We start from the raw sequence: 19379 nt of genomic DNA on the forward strand, positions 1-19379 counted from the left end.
CATGCAGCTTTACATGAACACCCAATCCTTACACTATGGCTGGTCCGAACAATGAAAGCAATTGTTACCATCTATCTCTCGTGTCTCCCCTTTTTCCTCATAGATTGTAAGCTTGCGAGCAGGGCCCTCATTTCTCTGGGTATCTGTTTTGAACTGTGATTATTGTTATACTGTAATGTTTATTGTCTGTACAAATCCCCTCTCTAATGTAAAGCGCTGTGGAATATGTTGGCGCTATATCAATAAAATTATTATTATTAATACGAATGGTAACAAAAGATCCCAGAAAAACGTCTAAACAGATTAAAGCTGAACTTCAAGCTCAAGGAACATCAGTGTCAGATCGCACCATCCGTCGTTGTATGAGCCAAAGTGGACTTCATGAGAGATGACCAAGGAGGACACCATTGTTGAAAAAAAATCATAAAAAAGCCAGACTGGAATTTGCCAAACTACATCTTGACAAGCCACCAAGCTTCTAGGAGAATGTCCTATTGACAGATGAGACAAAATGGAACGTTTTGGAAAGGCACATAAGCTCTATGTTCACAGATGGAAAATTGAAGAATAACAAGAAAAGAACACTATCCCTACTGTGAAACATGGAGGAGGCTCTGTTCTGTTCTGGGGCTGCTTTGCTGCATCTGGCACAGGGTGTCTAGAATATGTGCAGGGTACAATAAAATCTCGACTAGCAAGGGATTCTAGAGAGAAACGTGCTGCCCAGTGTCAGAAAGCTTGCTCTCAATCACAGTTCATGGGTCTTACAACAGCTAAAAACACCCAAGTATGGCTAAGAGGAAAACATTGGACTAATCTGAAGTGGCCTTCTATGAGCCCTGACCTAAATCCTATTGAGCATCTTTGGAAAGAGCTGAAACATGCCTTCTGGAAAAGGCAACCTTCAAACACGAGACAACTGGAGCAGTTTGCTCTTGAGGAGTGGGCCAATATACCTGTCGAGGGGTGCAGAAGTCTCATTGACAGTTACAGAAATCGTTTGATTGAAGTGATTGCATCAAAAGGTTGTGCAATGCTATTTCATGAGTTTATTTTTATTTTTAATTCTGTGGAAGCATGGTTGAAAAGCAATGTCTGACTTTCATTTGTTTATTTTCATAGATTTTTTATTTATTATTGCTTTTGTCAGATTCAAGTTATTTCTGTGACCATTGTGGGTTTTTCTGTCATTAACCCCTTCCCGACCTGTGACACAGCGTATGCGTCATGAAAGTCGGTGCCAATCCGACCTGTGACGCATATGCCGTGTCACAGAAAGATCGCGTCCCTGCAGATCGGGTGAAAGGGTTAACTCCCATTTCACCCGATCTGCAGGGACAGGGGGCGTGGTAGTTTAGCCCAGGGGGGATGGCTTCACCCCCCCCCCCGTGGCTACGATCGCTCTGATTGGCTGTTGAAAGTGAAACTGCCAATCAGAGCGATTTGTAATATTTCACCTAAAAAACTGGTGAAATATTACAATCCAGCCATGGCCGATGCTGCAATATCATCGGCCATGGCTGGAAACACTAATGTGCCCCCACCCCACCCCACCGATTGCCCCCCCAGCCCCCCGATCTGTGGTCCGCTCCCCTCCATCCTGTGCTCCGCTCCCCCGTCCTGTGCTCCGCTCCCCCGTGCTCCAATCACTCCCCACGTGCTCCAATCAAACACCCCCGCACTCCGATCCACCCCCGCACTGCGATCCCCCCCCGTGCTCCGATCCACCCCCCGCACAGCGATCCCCCACCCCGTGCTCCAATCCACCCCCCCGTGTTCCGATCCACCCCCCCATGCTCCGATCCATCCCCCCGTGCTCCGACGCCCCCCCGTGCCCTGATCTCCCCCCCCCCCTTATACTTACCTAGCCTCCGGGGGTCCGTCCGTCTTCTTTCCTGGGCGCCGCCATCTTCCAAAATGGCGGGCGCATGTGCAGTGCGCACGCCGAATCTGCTGGCCAGCAGATTCGTTCCAAAATGAGTTTTGATCACTGAGATATAATCTATCTCAGTGATCAAAATAAAAAAAATAGTAAATGACCCCCCCCCTTTGTCACCCCCATAGGTAGGGACAATAAAAAAAAAAAAAGAATTTTTTTTCCCACTAATGTTGGGGTAAGAACTAGGGTTAGGGTTAGGGGTAGGGATAGGGTTAGGGTTAGGGGTAGGGTTAGGGTTAGGGTTAGGGGTAGGGTTAGGGGTAGGGTTAGGGGTAGGGTTAGGGGTAGGGTTAGGGTTAGGGGTAGGGTTAGGGTTCGGGATGTGCACACGTATTCTGGTCCTCTGCGGATTTTTCCGCAGAGGATTTGATAAATCCGCAGGGCTAAACCGCTGTGGATTTATCGTGGATTTACCGCGGTTTTTCTGCGCATTTCACTGCGGTTTTACAACTGCGATTTTCTATTGGAGCAGTTGTAAAACCGCTGCGGAATCCGCAGAAAGAAGTGACATGCTGCGAAATGTAAACTGCTGCGTTTCCGTGCAGTTTTTCTGCAGCATGTGTACAGCGATTTTTGTTTCCCACAGGTTTACATTGAATTGTAAACTCATGGGAAACTGCTGCGGATCCGCAGCGTTTTCCGCAGCGTGTGCACATACCTTTAGAATTAGGCTATGTGCACACGGTGAGGATTTGGCTGCGGATCCGCAGCAGTGTTCCATCAGGTTTACAGTACCATGTAAACATATGGAAAACCAAATCCGCTGTGCCCATGGTGCGGAAAATACCGCGCGGAAGCGCTGCTTTGTATTTTCCGCAGCATGTCAATTCTTTGTGCGGATTCCGCAGCGTTTTACACCTGTTCCTCAATAGGAATCCACAGGTGAAATCCGCACAAAAAACACTGGAAATCCGCGGTAAATCCGCAGGTAAAACGTAGTGCCGCGGATTTTTCAAAAATGGGGCTGAAAAATCTCATACGAATCCGCAACGTTGGCACATAGCCTTAGGGTTAGGGTTGGGTTGGAATTAGGGTTGTGGTTAGGGTTAGGGGTGTGTTGGGGTTAGGGTTGTGGTTAGGGTTACGGCTACACTTGGGATAAGGGTTAGGGGTGTGTTGGGATTAGGGTTAGGGGTGTGTTGCGGTTAGGGTTGTGATTAGGGTTATGGCTACAGTTGGGATTAGGGTTAGGGGTGTGGGGGGGGGGTTAGTGTTGGAGTTAGAATTGAGGGGTTACCACTGTTTAGGCACATCAGGGGTCTCCAAACGCAACATGGCGCCACCATTGATTCCAGCCAATCTTGGATTCAAAAAGTCAAATGGTGCTCCCTCACTTCCGAGCCCCGACGTGTGCCCAAACAGTGGTTTACCCCCACATATGGGGTACCAGCATACTCAGGACAAACTGCGCAACAATTATTGGGGTCCAATTTCTCCTGTTACCCTTGAGAAAATAAAAAATTGCTTGCTAAAATATCATTTTTGAGGAAAGAAAAATGATTTTTTATTTTCACGGCTCTGCGTTGTAAACGTCTGTGAAGCACTTGGGGGTTCAAAGTGCTCACCACATATCTAGATAAGTTCCTTGGGGGATCTAGTTTCCAAAATGGGGTCACTTGTGGGGGTTTCTACTGTTTAGGCTCACCAGGGGCTCTGCAAACGCAACGTGACGCCCGCAGACCATTCCATCAAAGTCTGCATTTCAAAAGTCACTACTTCTCTTCTGAGCCCCGACGTGTGCCCAAACAGTGGTTTACCCCCACACATGGGGTATCAGCGTACTCAGGAGAAACTGGACAACAACTTTTGGGGTCCAATTTCTCCTGTAACCCTTGGGAAAATAAAAAATTCTGGGCTAAAAATTATTTTTGAGGAAAGAAAACGTATTTATTATTTTCACGGCTCTGCGTTATAAACTTCTGTGAAGTACTTGGGGGTTCAAAGTGCTCACCTCACATCTAGATAAGTTCCTTTCGGGGTCTGGTTTCCAAAATGGGGTCACTTGTGGGGGGTTTCTACTGTTTAGCCACATCAGGGGCTCTGCAAACGCAACGTGACGCCCGCAGAGCATTCCATCAAAGTCTGCATTTCAAAACGTCACTACTTCACTTCCGAGCCCCAGCATGTGCCTAAACAGTGGTTTACCCCCACATATGGGGTATCAGCGTACTCAGGAGAAACTGGACAACAACTTTTGAGGTCAAATTTCTCCTGTTACCCTTGGGAAAATAAAAAATTGCGGGCTAAAAAATCATTTTTGAGAAAAGAATTTTTTTTTTTTTTTCATGGCTCTGCGTTATAAACTTCTGTGAAGCACTTGAGGGTTCAAAGTGCTCACCACACATCTAGATTAGTTCCTTTGGGGGTCTAGTTTCCAAAATGGGGTCATTTGTGGGGGATCTCCAATGTTTAGGCACACAGGGGCTCTCCAAACGCGACATGGTGTCCGCTAATGATTGGAGCTTATTTTCCATTTAAAAAGCCAAATGGCGTGCCTTCCCTTCTGAGCCCTGCCGTGCGCCCAAACAGTGGTTTACCCCCACATATGGGGTATCTGCGTACTCAGGACTAACTGGACAACAACATTTGTGGTCCAATTTCTCCTATTACCATTGGCAAAATAGGAAATTCCAGGCTAAAAAATCATTTTTGAGAAAAGAAAAATTATTTTTTATTTTCATGGCTCTGCATTATAAACTTCTGTGAAGCACCTGGGGGTTTAAAGTGCTCAGTATGCATCTAGATAAGTTCCTTGGGGGGTCTAGTTTCCAAAATGGGGTCACTTGTGGGGGAGCTCCAATGCATAGGCACACAGGGGCTCTCCAAACGCGACATGGTGTCCGCTAACAATTGGAGATAATTTTTCATTCAAAAAGTCAAAAGGCACACCTTCCCTTCCGAGCCTTACCATGTGCCCAAACAGTGGTTTGCCCCCACATATGAGGTATCGGCGTACTCGGGAGAAATTTCTCAACAAATTTTAGGATCCATTTTATCCTGTTGTCCATGTGAAAATGAAAAAATTGAGGCTAAAAGAATTTTTTTGTGAAAAAAAGTACTTTTTCATTTTTACGGATCAATTTGTGAAGCACCTGGGGGTTTAAAGGGCTCACTAAGCATCTAGATAAGTTCCTTGGGGCGTCTAGTTTCCAAAATGGGGTCACTTGTGGGGGAGCTCCAATTTTTAGGCACACGGGTGCTCTCCAAACGTGACATGGTGTCCGCTAAAGAGTGCAGCCAATTTTTCATTCAAAAAGTCAAATGGTGCTCCTTCCCTTCCAAGCCCTGCCGTGCACCCAAACAGTGGTTTACGCCCACATATGAGGTATCAGCGTACTCAGGACAAATTGGACAACAACTTTCGTTGTTCAGTTTCTCCTTTTACCATTGGGAAAATAAAAAAATTGTTGCTGAAAAATCATTTTTGTGACTAAAAAGTTAAATGTTCATTTTTTCCTTCCACGTTGCTTCTGCTGCTGTGAAGCACCTGAAGGGTTAATAAACTTCTGGAATGTGGTTTTGTGCACCTTGAGGGGTGCAGTTTTTAGAATGGTGTCACTTTTGGGAATTTTCAGCCATATAGACCCCTCAAACTGACTTCAAATGTGAGGTGGTCCCTAAAAAAAATGGTTTTGTAAATTTCGTTGTAAAAATGAGAAATCGCTGGTCAAATTTTAACCCTTATAACTTCCGAGCAAAAAAAAAATTTGTTTCCAAAATTGTGCTGATGTAAAGTAGACGTGTGGGAAATGTTATTTATGAACTACAGGTCCTTCTCAAAAAATTAGCATATAGTGTTAAATTTCATTATTTACCATAATGTAATGATTACAATTAAACTTTCATATATTATAGATTCATTATCCACCAACTGAAATTTGTCAGGTCTTTTATCGTTTTAATACTGATGATTTTGGCATACAACTCCTGATAACCCAAAAAACCTGTCTCAATAAATTAGCATATCAAGAAAAGGTTCTCTAAACGACCTATTACCCTAATCTTCTGAATCAACTAATTAACTCTAAACACATGCAAAAGATACCTGAGGCTTTTATAAACTCCTGCCTGGTTCATTACTCAAAACCCCCATCATGGGTAAGACTAGCGACCTGACAGATGTCAAGAAGGCCATCATTGACACCCTCAAGCAAGAGGGTAAGACCCAGAAAGAAATTTCTCAACAAATAGGCTGTTCCCAGAGTGCTGTATCAAGGCACCTCAATGGTAAGTCTGTTGGAAGGAAACAATGTGGCAGAAAACGCTGTACAACGAGAAGAGGAGACCGGACCCTGAGGAAGATTGTGGAGAAGGACCGATTCCAGACCTTGGGAACCTGAGGAAGCAGTGGACTGAGTCTGGTGTGGAAACATCCAGAGCTACCGTGCACAGGCGTGTGCAGGAAATGGGCTACAGGTGCCGCATTCCACAGGTAAAGCCACTTTTGAGCTACAGAGAAGCAGCACTGGACTGTTGCTAAGTGGTCCCAAGTACTTTTTTCTGATGAAAGCAAATTTTGCATGTCATTCGGAAATCAAGGTGCCAGAGTCTGGAGGAAGACTGGGGAGAAGGAAATGCCAAAATGCCTGAAGTCCAGTGTCAAGTACCCACAGTCAGTGATGGTGTGGGGTGCCATGTCAGCTGCTGGTGTTGGTCCACTGTGTTTCATCAAGGGCAGGGTCAATGCAGCTAGCTATCAGGAGATTTTGGAGCACTTCATGCTTCCATCGGCTGAAATGCTTTATGGAGATGAAGATTTCATTTTTCAGCACGACCTGGCACCTGCTCACAGTGCCAAAACCACTGGTAAATGGTTTACTGACCATGGTATTACTGTGCTCAATTGGCCTGCCAACTCTCCTGACCTGAACCCCATAGAGAATCTGTGGGATATTGTGAAGAGAAAGTTGAGAGACGCAAGACCCAACACTCTGGATGAGCTTAAGGCCGCTATTGAAGCATCCTGGGCCTCCATAACATCTCAGCAGTGTCACAGGCTGATTGCCTCCATGCCACGCCGCGTTGAAGCAGTCATTTCTGCCAAAGGATTCCCGACCAAGTATTGAGTGCATAACTGAACATTATTATTTGATGGTTTTTTTGTTTGTTATTAAAAAACACTTTTATTTGATTGGATGGGTGAAATATGCTAATTTATTGAGACAGGTTTTTTGGGTTATCAGGAGTTGTATGCCAAAATCATCAGTATTAAAACAATAAAAGACCTGACAAATTTCAGTTGGTGGATAATGAATCTATAATATATGAAAGTTTAATTGTAATCATTACATTATGGTAAATAATGAAATTTAACACTATATGCTAATTTTTTGAGAAGGACCTGTATATTGTGTCACATAACTCTCTGGTTTAACAGAATAAAAATTCAAAATGTGAAAATTGCGAAATTTTCAAAATTTTCGCCAAATTTCCGTTTTTATCACAAATAAACACAGAATTTATTGACCTAAATTTACCACTAACACGAAGCCCAATATGTCACGAAAAAACAATCTCAGAACCGCTAGGATCCATTGAAGCGTTCCTGAGTTATTACCTCATAAAGGAACACTGGTCAGAATTGCAAAAAACGGCAAGGTCTTTAAAGTCAAAATAGGCTGGGTCATGAAGGGGTTAAACGAGGGGTACCAACAATTTTGACCACATGTGAATGCCTCAAAACTGCTGGAACAACACGTACATTTTGAAATGTCCTCCCACCTCTCCTTCCTCTTCCTCTTCAACCGCTTAGAACCTGGCTTCTCACCCCATCATTTCACTGAAGCTGCCCTGACTAAAGTCAACAACGAGCTACTAACATAATAATAATAATAATAATAATTTTTATTTATATAGCGCCAACATATTCCGCAGCGCTTTACAAGTTATAGAGGGGACTTGTACAGACAATAGACATTACAGCATAACAGAAATACAGTTCAAAACAGATACCAGGAGGAGTGAGGGCCCTGCTCGCAAGCTTACAAACTATGGGGAAAAGGGGAGACACGAGAGGTGGATGGTAACAATTGCTTTAGTTATTCGGACCAGCTATAGTGTAAGGCTCAGGTGTTCATGTAAAGCTGCATGAACCAGTATGTAGCAGTACAGATACAGAGGGCTAATGCTGCATAAAGTGTATGAGAACATGATGCGAGGAACTTTTTTTTTTTTTTTAATTTATTATAAATAGGCCACACAGGGATCGTTAGGTTAATGCATTGAGGCGGTAGGCCAGTCTGAACAAATGAGTTTTTAGGGTACGCTTAAAACTGTGGGGATTGGGGATTAATCGTATTAACCTAGGTAGTGCATTCCAAAAAATCGGCGCAGCACGTGTAAAGTCTTGGAGACGGGAGTGGGAGGTTCTGATTATTGAGGATGCTAGCCTGAGGTCATTAGCGGAGCGGAGGGCACGGTTAGGGTGGTAGACTGAGACCAGGGAGGAGATGTAGGGTGGTGCTGAGCCATGGAGTGCTTTGTGGATGAGGGTAGTAGTTTTGTACTGGATTCTGGAGTGGATGGGTAGCCAGTGTAATGACTGGCACAGGGTAGAGGCATCGGTGTAACGGTTGGTGAGGAATATGACTGCCAAATCCAAGCAACGATTCTCTGTCCTCCTCCTGGACATGTCCTCTGCCTTTGACATAGTGGTCCGGTCTCTCTACAGATTCTCTCATCTGTTGGCATCACAGGCTTGGCCTGATCTTGGATCTCTTCAGACCAAACAGACCAGACATTCAGTACCTCTCCCTCACACACCACCTCCTCATCTTGCCCCATATCTATGGGTGTCCCCCAATGTTCAGTTTTAGGACCCCTGCTTTTCTCCATCTAGACCTTTTACCTGGGACAGTTCATAGAGTCCCATGGCTTTCAGTATCACCTCTATGCTGATGTGTCACATATCCCTTCTCCGTGGTGTCACTTATTCGTCATGTGTCTACTCTCACACGTCACTTGTGGTTGTGCCTGCAAGGGTTAATCTATCTCCCCACTCTCAGTCCAGCATTCAACCTCTGTCCTATGCTGTAATGGGAGCATAAATCACACACCGACCCAGGCCACACACCCGCTCATACACGCTACCACCACTCACTGAATACAGGGGCGATGAGTCCCAGACTATTAATACTAGTAATGTCTATCACTCATAAGGCTCACACACTTTAGGCTATGGAATCTTTTAGAACATTCAAGGTTCAACTTGTTAAAGTTTTATACTTTAATAACAAAAGGTTCAATGCTTACAATAAGAAAAAGGTATAAAAATATGATAATAAAAAGACATACAACTTATGTAAAACAGTATAAAATAAAGAGGAGAACTTACAGAAATTATCTAACTGGTAGTTGCTTTCTGCTCACTGAGGGTAGGACGAATGTAGATTGGATCACACCAGCTTCTCAGGCTGCCCCCATCATGTGAACACAATTCTCTGTCTGCAGCCTAAATTTATAACTTTGGTCTGGAGGTCAGGTTTCTAGACCGGCCCCTCAGGTTAACCCCTTCATGACCTTGGGATTTTTCATTTTTCCGTGTTTGATTTTCACTCCCCTCCTTCCCAGAGCCATAACTTTTTTATTTTTCTGTCAATTTGGCCATGTGAGGGCTTATTCATTGGTTTTAGCAAGTTGTGAACTAGAAAACGGGGAAAAAATTCCAAGTGCGGTGAAATTGCAAAAAAGTGCAGTCCCACACTTGTTTTTTGTTTGGCATTTTTCCTAGGTTCACTAAATGCTAATACTGACCTGACATTATCATTCTCCAGGTCAGTATGAGTTCATAGACACCTAACATGACTAGGTTATTTTTACCTAAGTGGTGAAAAAAAATGACAAACTTTGCTAGAAAAAAAAAATTGCGCCATTTTCCGATACTCGTAGCGTCTCCATTTTTCATGATCTGGGGTCGGTTGAGGGCTTATTTTTTGCGTGCCAAGATGACGTTTTTAATGAAAGCATTTTGGTGCAGATACGTTCTTTTGATCGCCCGTTATTGCATTTTAATGCAATGTCGCGGTGACCAAAAAAAGTAATTCTGGCGTTTCTAATTTTTTTCTCGCTATGCCGTTTAACGATCAGGTTAATGCTTTTTTTAATTGATAGATCGGGCGATTCTGAACACGGCAATACCAAATATGTGTACATTTGATTTTTTTATTGATTTATTTTGATTGGGGCGAAAGGGGGGCACCGCCGGAGCCCACATCAAAGCAGGGCTTCTGACGCCCGGCCGGATGCGGTAGTTAAATGCAGCTGTCTGCTTTCTGATTGGCCACGGCCGCGCTACTAATGAATATATTATTTTTCTCTTGAGACACTTGTGAAAAGGTTCTCAGGAATAGATAACCTCAGGCCACAATTAACACCTCCCCTCCAAGACCTAGGAGGTGCCTAATGTTAGCTTTCTTCTTGGCCCTAGCTAGACCTCCTAGTGAGATATGGAGACACAATTTCTACTAGTCCCAAGGAAGTATCTATTAACACCTAGGTGCGACTTGCCTTCAGGACAGATGTTACATTGTCACTAGTCACACATATAACCCTAGACATATGTCACTACACACATATATACATATATATATATATGTCTATATATATATATATACACATATTTCACCACATGATGACACACAGATCTACAGTTGTGTGAAAAAGTGTTTTCCCATCCTGATTTCCTATTCTATTGCATATTTGCCACACTTAAATATTTCAGATCACCAAACAAATGTAAATATTAGACAAAGATAACATAAGTAAACACAATATGCAGTTTTAAATGAAGGTCTTTAGTATTAAGGGCAAAAGAAATCCAAACCTACAGGGCCCTGTGTGAAAAAGTGATTGCCCCCTAAATCTAAGAATTGGTTGGGCCACCCTTAGCAGCAACAACTGAAATCAAGCATTTGTGATAAGTGGCAATGAGTCTTTTACAAAGCTCTGGAGGAATTTTGACCCGCTCATTTTTGCAGAATTGTTGTAATTCAGCTACATTTGAACGTTTCCGAGCATGAACCACTACAGTTACTTTTTTAAGTGCAGAATCAAAGTTTTTCTCTACTATAAAAAAATACATAAAAAAACGCGCCTTGCCCATTTTAAATGGAGGACAATACTTTCCACCTTCACTACAAATGGATGAATTTGGAGCGAACTTATATGTGATCCATGTGACGGACAAACCACAGTTTTAAATCGCTGGCCTGTAGGTAACTATTTTTACCAGCAAACTGGTGTTAATAACTTTGATAACACACTGCAACAAAATTTAAAGGGAGGCCAGAAATGGCAGAATGTTGAGCATACTTTTTATCTCTGATCCGTGTGTGTGAGTGACAAACCACAGTTTTAAATAGCTGGCCTGTAAAAATATTATTCCTGGCCCCTGATACCTGGGGCTATGTCTACAAATATCTGTAATAGCCGCAGCAGCAGCAGACAGAACTGGAATGGACCCTCTTGCTATAGGCACTGCAGTCTGCCACATACACTGCCTACCTGCCTAGCACTGATATCTATGCAGCTTTATTAGTCCTCAGAAGGACTGTTAGTTGAGATGGATATGTGTATATTATGTGGTATACCCACACTAAGTAAGAACCAAGCAAATCTCTCCCTAGCTCAGCAGCAACTCTCCCTACACTGCCTGATTCCGTAGTAGACTGTGACGAGCATGGTGGTGCCAGGTCTGATATAGACCTGACGACGCTGTGTAGCCAGCCAATCACTGTAATGCCACAACCAACATGGCTGTGGCATTAAAGTGTGTGGCAGACAATTACTGCATGTTCATTGGCTCTCTAAAGAGCACCAAACTTGCAGGGTGGGGACCCGATCTCCCGCCGAGCAAGCCCGGAAATACTCGGCGAGCTCCGAGCATCTCGAGCAGTGGGATGCTCGGGCGAGTACCCAGTAGTGGCGAGCATGCTCGCTCATCACTAGTGGTGACGTGTTTCTATTATACTTTTCCACTGATTGTTCCACTCCTTGTTCTGTCTTACCAATACTGATGTAAATACTGACCAAATGCTGAACATGTGAATGTGGCCTTGACGTGCACAGCAGCCAATCACAATTTTCAGTGAGCATATGGGATGAGGAACAGAGACCAGCATAGCACCAAAGAAGCCACAGGAGCTTCAGGGACGTGAGTAAGCTTTTTGATAGACCTAGTGTTAATGCACCAAGCTAGCAGACAGCCACGAGCCACATATAATGGGTCATCCACGAACCACGGATTCTGGATCCCTGCTCTACACAATCTCTATAATTTGGTTCAGAATTGACAATGCAGATGTCACACTAAAGGGGGACTTCTAAAAGGGCTTATGCAATGCCTAATCCTTCACCCTTCTCCCTAGAAAGTAAAAAGTAGAGGGAGGTTGAAGTAGCAATGCCTCCCAACATGCCAGCCCTATGCTTAGATTATAGCACACTATGACCAGTGTAAACACGACACAACAGACTAATAATGACTATATGGCAAAACATAAACTGTTTAAATCTTCCTACAGAACATGAGGCAGCAGAGACTGCAGTCACAACTGTACTACAGGCATCTAGAACAGGCGGAAATAATAAGGTTAAGCCTCCAAGAAGGAAAAAAGTAAAGACAGCTCAGGATGGGGAGAAGATTAACCTTTATGGAAGCCCCCACATACATTGATAGGTTCAGCTTGGAGTCACATCTTGTGGATATAACAAGATCCAGCTGTTGTGACCTCTATTAAATGAGTCATTGGTGCAATTTTAACATCTGGGCTCTGGTCCAATCTTCAAGAGGAGTGGGAAAGTAAAGAGGGGTTGGTAATGAAAGATTTTAGAGCAGAGCAGAGGGGGGAAAACTTTGCACACACTTTGCACAACAGAATTCCATTAACATTGTTCTTTCTCACTGATGAAAATAACAGCAACAAAGCATTAGTTAGCCACTAGAATAAATAAGTCAAATAATTTCTCTCTTTGCAACAAGCTTAAAGGGCTCGTACAGTCTTAATCTACAAGTCTGCAGTTACTCTGCCCACTATGAGGCTTCTCTGGTGCCGATGATGGGTGCAACGGGAGCGTGACTGCAAGTATGTGATTTCCATACATGTGATCACGTGCCAACTAGACATGCACAACCTCACTCAATGCAAATATATTGAGCAAAGCCGGATATAGTCTAGTCGGAATGTGTCCGGGAGTATGCAAATCACATACTTACGGTCACATAACGGCCCGCTCCCAGCACCTGGACAGCAGAATCCTCAAAGCGTGCAGTGCTTACACCAACATTAACTACCCCAGCACCCTGGACATTATGAATCTTGTGTTAAGAGATTTTCCAACTTTTAAGCATTGATGGCTTATCTATGGGATTATTAATTAATATTCTGATGGGTTTGGTCCAATCTCAGGGATGTCCACTGATCCCCTTTGCTGTTTACACACACAGTAGCTTTTATTGCTGCCTGTTCCTTTTAGCACTATTCAATTTAACGTGCCAATGTATCAACCGAGCAGGAGCCTGTTACTAAACGTTGGGTAAACCTACAGATTCTTTTAGGGCTCGATCAAATAAGTGCATAACATGGACAAACGCTATCCGATGTTTTATTGGATAACACTCGCCCAATTTTATTCCATGGGGCAGTGTAGATCTGCTATTGTTTTCTCTGGCCAGTTCCACATCCTCCAAGTGGCTCCAGAATTCAGATCATGAGCTTCCATACAAGTCTATAGGTGCGTGTGAAACATCGAACTGCAATCGGATGTCATCTAAACACAGTCCGATGTCCGCTCACAGAGACAATGGAGAAGATGAAAAAATTAAGCTCTCCGTCTTCTCCACACTTGTGCTCCAATTCTATATCTCATCACACTGAGATGACACTCGGATCAAACTCTGACAGAGTGTGACCCGAGTGTCATTACCATAATCGGCCAGATTCTCTAGCATGATGGAATCATCGCTCATGTCACGCGGCATCATTTTGAACCCATACTTCATCCCCTTATTGTGGTCCTACAGCTCTGTATTAAGAATTTTGACCTCTAAGTAAAATCCTGGTGAATCAAACTTCTATCGACTTGTTAATCTCTTTTGAGAAACTAGGAAAATGCAATAGTTCTGACATTGGTTACTGAATATTCTCAGAGAGCAGAACAGTCTCTTCTGCTTTACTTATTGCAGCATATGTTTTCTTTAGATTTTGGCCACAAGATACAGAACTTTCTTCACAGACTTCTTATTTGTCTTTGTTCACCCAAATATATTTTTAGAATTCAAAGCAACCTGCTTATAATGAATAATTTGACATATGCCATACTGGTCCCATATGTTCACCATGGAGCTGGTTCTTTACTGTGACGGTGAGGATGCTTTAAACAGTGAATTTATGAGTTGAAATAAAAGCCATGTAATCGCCAGGGCGTGTGTGACACTACATGGAGGCAAATAGATGACTGCTGAACAGTTTGTTACCATGTTCATACATCCTAGGACATGTTATCAGCTTTGAAATGAATCAGTTAACACTTAGTTACTTCCAATGAAATGCTGTTCAGACCAATCAAACTTCCAGGGTAACTTAGATGTACGTTTGCATGATGTCATTTCAATAGAGAGACACAGCTGCAGACCACAGATCTAACATCTGGCATTTGATTTACTACAAAGGATCATCACTAATAGGCATATTTTGATTTTAATGTCTAGCCTGGATTTCTTTCAAGGTGACCATGAAAGAGAAGCTATCCCTTTCATCAGACAATGACCTATAGTTTAAATTATTTTTTTGTGTTGAATATTTTTTAAAATGTTGGCAATTTTTTTTTAGATCATGATTAGAGATGAGCGAACATCGTTGGCTCCCTCCTTATTCAGCAAACTATAGCGCTTATTGAAGAAGCTGCAGCGGGATATCTGGATCGCTTGTGATAAATCAGGTGTTCGGCGCCGTCGCTGCATGTGACGCAGCTGAGTGACAGTCACAACACACAGGCTCTCCATGCATGTGTTTTGATTGTCACTCAGCCGCGACACAAGCAGCTGCAGCGCCGGACACTTGATTATCAGGAGCGCTTCAGGTATCCGGGTTCCCGATGCAGCTTCTTCGGTAACCGCTATAGCTTGCCGATTAAAGAGGGGGCCGACTATGTTTGCTCATCTCTAATCATGATCTTCAATGTGCAGCTCCAATATTTTTATTATTATTTCCCCTTTCATTAGCTGTCAGTCAAGTATGTACATTGTGTACATCTAAATTGTGACGCTGAGTCACTTCTCACGGACAAGACGTAACTCAGGGTAGTCAAGAAGTCCAAGGTTAAGTGCCAGGAGGGTACTTCATAAATATAGGGAAGAGATGAATAAGTAGTCAGGTAATGGTCCGAGGTCAGAATAACAGGAAGATAACGCATCAGAGCAAAAGGCATAATACAAATGGGTAGTCAATAGGAAAGTCCAGGATCTAGCAACAAAGTAACAGAAAGTCAGAATGCTGAAAACAAGGCACAGAGAAACAAGGCACACAGAGCTAAAAGCTATGACTGGCAACTCTCTGGAACTGCCTGCCCAGTTAAGTAGCTAAGGGAAGAGGGAGCATCTGATGAAAGTTGAGCACCTCCCAGTCCCAGATTGGACGGCCGAGCTGTCAATGAAAACAAGTTCCTGCACTAGACTGGATGACTGATCTTTGGTCCGCTGCAGCGCCTCCCATCTTCATTCCAAGACGTCCTCTTCTGATCTCCAGCCACGGCTCCGGCACAGGCATACTTTGTCTGCCCTGTTGAGGGCAGAACAAAGTACTGCAGTGCGCAGGCGCCGGGCCTCTCTGACCTTTCCGGCGCCTGCGCACTGCAGTACTTTGTTCTGCCCTCAACAGGGCAGACAAAGTATGCCTGCGCCGGAGCCGTGGCTGAAGATCAGAAGAGGACGTCTTGGAATGAAGATGGGAGGCGCCGCAGCGGACCAGAGATGCCCATCCGACCGGACCAGCAGCAGGACCATCCCTGGGTGAGTATAATCTAACGTCTTTTTCTCCTCTTTCAGGTAACATCGGGGGCTTATCTACAGCATTACAGAATGCTGTAGATAAGCCCCTGATGCCGGTGGGCTTACCTCACCCGCGATTTTTGGGGTGACAGGTTCCTTTTAATAAAAAAAAAAGCAAAATTAATAATCTTGCAATTTTCACACTTTTCACTGGGTCTATTTTCGACCTATACTTTTCATCCTTTCAGGGAGAGTTTTTAGCAGGCTCCTTATCATCAGAGGCAAGATTACAATGAAAGTTAAACTCTATAACTTTATACAAAGCTGACAGCACAGGATCCATGAATCACAATGGGTTATGTCACAGTTGCCCCGCTTTACCCTCATTTTATAATGATCTTTGTACACGCGCATTAAATGCTTTAATGCAAAAGACAGGGTACCAGTCTGTACATTGTGGCTAATGTACATGTGGAATTCCTGAAACAATGGGAAGTTAGAGACTTAAAAAAAGCCCTATGGGCTTGTCTGAAAATTGAAAAATTCTAACTTTAATTTTTATTACAGATTGTGATATGGAAGAAGAAAGAAATTTACATTTTTAAATACATTTAATACAGACCATAGGTCATTTTCTTATGATAGCTTCCTTTTAAATGAGGATCACTGGCTTTAATTGGCGTGTATTATATCCATTCTTCATTATAAATTTGTAGCAAATGGCCATTTCAGACAACGTTAAAACTAGATAAGTGTTCTGCACTCTGTCATGTGGGGGGCAGTACATCTTTATACTTGAACTGGGATGGGATTTAGATGTGGCCCCTGATGTACCACATTCAACAATATTTTTATTTTACTAGGAAGACTCATTTGACCCCTTCACCTCCAGGCGATTTTCCTTTTTTCAACTTGGTTTTTTCCTCCACTTCTTGCAAGAGCCATCACTTTGTATTTTTTGAAATATAGCCGTATGAGGGCTTGTTTTTTGAAGGACAATTTGTACTTTTGAATCACATCATTGACATTACCATATAGTGTACTGGAAAATGGAGGAAAAATTTGAAAAAAAGACTGAAAAAACACGTATAGCTTCTATTTAAGTGGTTAAAAAAAATCCAAAATTTTTCTGGATTTGGGGCTGGATGACGGTTTATTTTTTGTGTGCTCATGTTTTTGCTGATACTATGTTGGGCTAGATACCATGTTTTGATCACCCGTTATTGCATTCTAATGCAATCTTGTGGCTGTGGCTGCCAAAAAAACTTAATTCTGGTGTTTTGATTTTTGTTGTTGTTATACTGTTTATCAATCTGATTAATTTACTTTATACTTTGGTACATCAGACATTTCTGAACGTGGCAATACCAAATGTGTATATTTTATTTTTGATTGTTTTATTTTGAATGGGGTAAATTGAACTTTAATTTTTTTAAATTTATTTAATATTTTTAAAACCTTATTTTACTTTTTACTGGCTTCAATAGTCCCCTTAGGAGTCTTGAAGCTGTGATCATCTGATCGTCTGTGCTGCACATAGCAGGGCTCCAACCCTGCTATGTGTAGCAAAAATCACAATATCCTATGAATGCCTGCCATGGGCTGACGTTCAGAGGAGCTTTACAATGTCAGGCACGGGGGTCTTCTGCAGACGCCTGACTGTCATCCCAACCCATCAGCTCCCCGCGATCATGATGGCGGATCCACTTGCAGCTGTTAGGGGCAGATGACAGCTATCAGATCAGTTGTCATGTGCAGTGAAAGATGCGGGTTCAACGTCGGAGCCCAAATCAAAGGCTGGGACAGGACTGATGACATACCTATATGTCATCGGTCATGAAGGGGTTAAACATTAGTAAATACATGAGTCATTACACTTTGCAGAACATAAAGTAAAACCGAATCAATGGGCTTGCTCACATGTTGACATAAGTACAGACAGAGCAGGATCCAGGTCTGACTGTTTCACACCTGTCTGTAGAAAGTTATGTAGACAAGGTGCATAGCCCAAAAGGGGCGCACCCCTATATGTAGAGAGTACAAAGAACTAAAGCAGCACCAAAGAACTTTCCAGAACATGACATAAGAGGATCCTTTTCACTAATTATGCTGCTGGTAATCCTATTCTCACCGGCAGCTACACCATTAGACATTTTAATTTGCGGGTATAAAAATACTCTAAACAATTATTGAATTTTCCATGTTATTTTTCATGCTGATCAATAATGAATTTACTAATACAATATTTCATATTAGACTAACGCTGAATAGACACTATATGATCTCAGTCATGTTCCATGTTGTTACTCATTTTATAGTCTACATTCCCCAATTTTCAGTGGGTAATATTAAAGCCGAGTTCCAGTTCATTGGATGCCAAACACAACACTGACCTCAAACTCAGCAGCTCTTCGGTAGTCGCCCCGTCCTAACTTCTAAACCGTTTCTCACACAGAGTACATGAGGAAACAATTAATAAGTGGGAGAAAACCCAACATTGCCTCTTCTGTACCATGGAATAAAGCCCAGACACAAGGCCCAAGAATGTTAATTAAGGAACCTCTGTGTCTGTGCATTTAACATCTTACTAATACAAGGAGAATTTAACTGTGTACTAGGTGTGCAAATCAACCAGCTGAAATCCTGACATTAACATTATACAGTTGTGGCCAAAAGTATTGACACCCTTGCAATTCTGTCAGATAATACTCAGTTTCTTCCTGAAAATGATTGTAAACACAAATTATTTGGTATTATTATCTTCATTTAATTTGATCAGAGAGTGATCTGATTTTCTTGTATGTGGAGAATTTAATAAAAAGTTTCTCCATTGTGTCAGTGCATGAAAATCAGCTTGCACGCTGATGTCTTCTAAGTTTGGTTTGATTTTTTTTCACGAACCCATAGACATGAATGGTCCAGTGAGATTCGATTAGCAGAGGCAAACATGCATGCTGTGATTTTTTTTTTCCTCCAACCAATTGAGGAAAATCTGTAGCAAACCTATGACTAATCCATGAGAAAAATGTACGTGTCATGGACTTCAAAATCAAACAAACTGATGTGCGGGTCAATATCTGTGCCTAAAACTTCCACAGCTTGCGAAGTAATTTTGTTTGAATTGTATCCATATTGCTGCTGCTGTATTCTGCCGAGGGTCGAAAAATTTGGATGGAAAATCTGCAGTAATTACAGTATGTGTGAACATCCCCTAGTGATTGCCATTATCAACACCCCGAAAGCCACATGCAAAGGTCCTGCCACAAAACACTTATGGAGGACACTATTATAACATAAGACACGGCTCATAAAGAGGCTACATGCCCCGAACACTGAAGATAGTGGTCAGCGGAATGATCGCTTAGCTAAGAGATATCTCTACTGACTCCTCCACGCACAGGAATATTTGGACAAGTTCCTGTGTCCTCCTAATTATCTCTCCGCCATTGAAATTCAAAA

General features: G+C 42.7%; 1 long non-coding RNA gene across 1 annotated transcript in view; it reads right to left on the reverse strand.

The window, feature by feature from the left end:
* LOC138645850 (uncharacterized) overlaps positions 1 to 18361 on the reverse strand; it is a 64579-nt gene extending 46218 nt beyond the window's left edge. The window contains exon 1 of the long non-coding RNA XR_011314778.1: positions 18314 to 18361. This is a non-coding gene — a long non-coding RNA (uncharacterized lncRNA). The remainder of the gene's footprint in view (positions 1 to 18313) is intronic.
* Positions 18362 to 19379: the final 1018 nt, after the last annotated feature.

Source organism: Ranitomeya imitator, chromosome 7 (genome assembly GCF_032444005.1).
Source record: "Ranitomeya imitator isolate aRanImi1 chromosome 7, aRanImi1.pri, whole genome shotgun sequence".
NCBI classification, from domain to species: Eukaryota; Metazoa; Chordata; class Amphibia; order Anura; family Dendrobatidae; genus Ranitomeya; species Ranitomeya imitator.